Source organism: Cataglyphis hispanica, chromosome 17 (assembly GCF_021464435.1).
Source record: "Cataglyphis hispanica isolate Lineage 1 chromosome 17, ULB_Chis1_1.0, whole genome shotgun sequence".
Classification (NCBI taxonomy): domain Eukaryota; kingdom Metazoa; phylum Arthropoda; class Insecta; order Hymenoptera; family Formicidae; genus Cataglyphis; species Cataglyphis hispanica.
Genome location: NC_065970.1, coordinates 1,012,965 through 1,018,492, shown reverse-complemented (window position 1 = coordinate 1,018,492; position 5,528 = coordinate 1,012,965).

Here is a 5,528-nt window from a genome sequence, read left to right as displayed (position 1 = left end):
CGATTGAAACGCATCGAATCGAGTGGGCGGAATCTCTCTGTTTGTCCGACGATATATTACACGCTTTATATATGTCCATTTTGCGCAAATACGAAAGAGAACCGAGGACATTCTACGGATATTCCCGATAATCCGGAGACTATAGCCGATATCCAATATAATATTCCCAGAATTTCCCTTCATATTCGCTGATCGACGAGCTGGAAAGATGATGAATAATAATGTTGCAAGGACTTCTGTTCATCCTTCTCTTTCTCTTTCTCTTTTTTTTTTCCTCATGATCTTACTCAATTATTAATTCCATGAATTTTTGCCATCGACTTTCGTTCTGCTCAGATTTAACTAATCAAAGTATAACGTGTTCAAATTGACATAAGGAGCTTTGTCTAGATTAAATAAACATATTGATTATAGGAAAACATAATCGATGCGGACGCGTATATAGAATAATACCAATATAGGAGGCCGAGGTTTTCAAATTGTTCCTCAAGCGGAATTTCGTCGAACGCGTTATCTTTATCTTATTTTTCTTGGCGCAACTTTTTAATTTCCCACTTCCATTACCTCGGCGGCTAAGATTTAGCTTAAAACTCTGTTAAAAAGTTGGTCTAACATTAAATCGATTAAAGTTTTTGTCATTTATCTACTCCCCTGAACTGGTTAATTTCGCAAAAATCATTACGAAATATCTGACACATATACAATTCACTTATGACAATCTCGATAACTTTATTTAAATAATTTCGAATTAATCGCAGAATACACTTACGAATCTATTATTTCGGGTACACCTTGTATGAAAATTGATTTTTTTTTTCTTTCCTTTTATTAAAGCGATAAAAATCTCTTCTAATTATTCATTTTCGGAAAAAAACCAACACCGCAATGTTTTCCCCTCATTAAGGAATGCGAGCTGGCAGCCTCTTTGAGATTTTTGCGCGTCAGGTATTTTTCGCAACGCTCGTGAATCAAAATTAAAGTACGAGCTATTGTAATACTTGTCGGCACAAACCGGATTCCTTCACCGGAAACTCGCAAAGCCTCGAAAGAGGGCGGACGCGAATGTTACACACCGTGTAATTAGCCGCTAGATTTTCCTACCTACATGGTTCTATTTCGATCTACGTTCTATAATGTACAAAGTTTGAACGATTTATTTATTAATGTACAAATTTCCTCACGGAAATTCGATATTCTGATATTTTGAAAAGAGAAGACACTTAATTTACGAGACAATATCGCGTTTAATAAAATAAAATAATGTTCAGAATAGATATACGGTAACGATTAGATGTTTCTTTTTTAAACAACCGGCACAAGTTTTTCGTCATAAAGACATAGGGGAGAAAGAAGGAGAATCCAAGAAAGCGAACTATTTGTTTTTTCTTGTACTAAGCCTGTTTCCACGAGGAAAGCTCGTAACTCATGTAACTTTGAAATGTTTGCATTTTTATTCAGATATAACAACCAACTTTTTCCCTCTTTGAAAATCGATAGAGAAAAGTTGAATGTACATACAAACAACTTGAAAGTGTTTTCTATTTTATCCGCCATAAAAGCGAGACTTTTAGCTGAGATTTTTCTCAAAATATCGTTTCAAATTAACGAGGCTCGTCCACCCTTTGCTTTGATTGTCAGATTGTCAAGAACCTTTCCCATCGTCGGATATTATTGATCGTTGAATATACATTCTAACACTGATCACATCCGTCGCCAGTTGCGCAGCATAATTGCTCGGATGTGAAAACGACGGAAAATTAAGAGGCTGCCGGTGACAGTTCGACAATTCTCTCTGTCGATTCTTTTTTTTTTTTTTTCTTTCGTCCATCGACATGTTCGACAATCACTGCTAATCTAACCGCGTATCTATCGACAGCCGCTTACGAAAATTGCCACGGGTGTTTCGTTTTAATTAAATCAGCAATCCGCGCGGCGTAACGCACATAAAAGAAGTGCTCTTTCATAAACTAATTAAAAACCTTGAGTCAACAAAATACGCGCCGATATATACACAAAAATAATTCCCGGAAAAACATATAACTGCGAAAATATATTTTGATGTAATTATTAATGAGATGCCTTCCCCGTTGAATTTCAACGCAGAAGTCCGCGATTCGTTACATTTATTTCGTTAAATTTTAAACTTTTAATTTTAAACGACCGCGAAACTCTATTGGATTATTTACGTCGGCGCGTGCAATATTTGTTCAATATCAATTAGAGTTAATTGGAATTACGATTATGAAATTACTACGATTCGGACGGTATTATTTCTGATCAATAAAATTTTCTACGGCTTTCTCTCTCTCTCTCTCTCTCTCTCTTTCTCTCTCCGCGCGCGCTTTAACGTGTCACCGCTAGCAAAAAAAAAAAAGAAAAAAAGAAAAAAAACAAACAAACAAATTCTCCTCGCGCGAGATAAAAGTAAATTGTAATCTGCATGTAATCCAAAATTTATCGAGACAATACGGCGCTTTTGCCGATTCAGTTTTAAATGAAATTTCCGATAAATAATATAGATGGGCGTTGTATTTGTTTCGATTGTTCTCGGAAAGATTTTACTGCGTACCGCAACATACGGTGCGCATCACACGTACATTGACGAAAATAGCGTGAAAGCTCGTGGGCAATAAATCTTGGCGAAATGCATTCCATCAGGATATGACTGGCAGGGTTGGAATCACTGTGCAAAAACTAGCCGTGATGCCCGCACACGCGCGTGCCACCGGGTGAAAATTTAGTCAAATTAACCATAAATCATCTCTCTCGGGATTCGAGATCGACGGCGGCGATTATTTATAGTTTGCACGGACACGCAAATGGTTTTTCGGCTATTACTCCGGAGCGAATCGGAAATATACCGACAGACGCAATCATAAACACACATAGATGAATCATCGAGATCGCGCGATTTTCCTCCCTCTTCTTTCCTCACCCCCTCCCTCCCTCCATCCCCTCCCCGAGTATACGAACGCAGAAATTGGATAGACGCTAATTGGCGCATGTAATAAAACCATTTAAAGATTAATCCCTTGTTACCAAGTTGCTCGATTTGGCAAAATCAATTATTTTCGGACATTCAATTCTCTCTCTCTCTTTCTCTTCCCGCCACTCTAGATGATTTACAGTGAAACTTTATGAATGTTTGCTGCTGCATATAGTTACTTTTTAAACAGGTGAAGGATACAATTCACTTTTTCGTATATAACTAAACTCGATAAAAAAAAAAATACTTTCTCTGTGTTTTATAATTGATAGCAGAAGGATCGATCATAATTTCAACCATTAATTATATAATCACAACCGATATTTCCTTTCGATTTTATCCTCGGTCACGTTGAAAGGACAATATAAAAATCGCGAGGATATTTAAACTTACGCCCACAAATGACCCGAATTACAGGTCGCGCCGGCAATATTTCAAGAATATTCCGCCGGAAATGAGTTTCATTATATCGCGCTTGATTGGATATAATTTCAAGTTTCCTGCTTATCTCATCCGTGGCGACCTGTCACATTGTCCGATAAAATATCATACGGCGATGCAGACTTATTCAAAAGATGCAAATGATAAACGAATCGATGCGCGCGTCAGCGATTTATCTTCAGCGGGAACGAGTATACACACACACACACACACACATATATATATATATATATATATATATATATATATAATACGGCGCTACTCTCGAATCGAATTTCGTTAATCCACTCGTTATATTTTTTTTTTGACGCGGAAATGATAATGGATAAATAACGATAATCCGAACGGCGAGGAAAATCGTCCCGACGACTTCCCTTTCGCACTATTCTCTCTCTCTCTCTCTCTCTCTTTCATTCGTTTCCCGCCAGAACGATCCATTAATTTCCATTAAACATCGACAAAACTCGCCCATCGATACTCGCCGGGCACTGACAACTCCAGAGGAAGTCAACGGGATGGGGAGAGCAGAAGCTAAATGATACGCGCGTATAAACGTTGAAGAGCGCATGTATTTGAGTGCGGCGTTGGCTACGTGTGGGACTTCTGCCTTTGTCGCGTTTATTTTTTTTATACTCGGCTCGTATATAAACCAATAATTCGCCGGTAAAAGCTGCTCCTACGGGAAACGACGGGAAATATGAGCGCAGGTTACAGGAGATGTGGAAGGACGGGGAAGCGAGGGACGAAGCACCACCTCGCGCGCGCGCGCGGAGGCTCTGACGACTTCTCGTTTGTATTTCCATTCAATATTGCACGTATTATATTATTGCACCGATACCGATCTGTCGCAGCGATTGTGCACGCACAAGTGTGATTGACGCGTAAAAAAAAGTGTTTGAGTGAAAAATTCAATGTTTTACGAGGGCAAATATCATACACGCGATCGTTTGCCGATACTTGCGTTACGCGGTAATTACGCGCAAATTTTTAACCAGATTTTACATGAAAAATATGGATCTTTTAATGACCGTAAGAATTTTTGCATGCATTTTCATAAATCCTTTTGCGCATTATTTTTTAAAGCAATTGAAACGACCTCAAGTATGTATATACCGTAACATACGTGTCATCCTCCTCCTTTCAAAATTGTACGCATATGCACAGAAACTTATTGAAATTAATGCGTGTTGTTTCTTTACCTGTGTAACCGTTATGGGCGGAAGTTAGGTAACCCTTGGCGTCCTCTTTCTTCTCGTGTGCCTTCCGCAAATCCCTGTAATCTAGTACGTAACTAGTTGGAAACTTGGCGAATGCGGAATCACTACTAATTCCGCGATGCAAACTTATTTGCCGGTCATTCTGTATTAGCTACTTTGATATTTTAGAGCTCTATTTCATACAGTTTATCAAATGCAACGCCACAAACAGATTAAAAACATAAATAATCTGTTGTGAAATTAAATAATGCAGTCTCTTGATTAAAAAAGGACATTCTCCCTCGCATATCTACCTCAAATAAAATCCTAAAATCTCGAAAATGCAACAAGATTATTTCTCTTTATCAATAAACAATGTATATATAAAAAAGAGACACCATTACAAAGAATTAAGAAAAATAGACAAAAGTTAAAAGTGATGTTCATGTTTAGACAATTATTATTATTATTATTATATATATATATATATATATATATATATATATATAATTTGTTACGAAAAACTCAATGGTACTCTTTTTTTTCACAAAAATATAAAATTGCATTACGTTACAAAATCACACAAATATAATACTATATTCTCGATGCGATTACAAAAAAGAAGATAAGTTGATGATTCAATGATCATACGATTCATGAGATAATGCGTCATTCATCGATATATCTGTCACGAGGTCGACGATCTTTAGTAGTGACGCGCCAATTTGGATGCATCGTTCCCTGGCGGAACGCTGTATCATAACCGGCAAAGGGTTAAAGGGAGCTTATTACTGTACGAGCCCCTGACACTAGCGCACATGCCTGTACACAATACATGCCATGTACGTACTCTCGCTCGTGCGTCACGCTCCGGGAACAATATCGGAATTAACGAGACGGACATA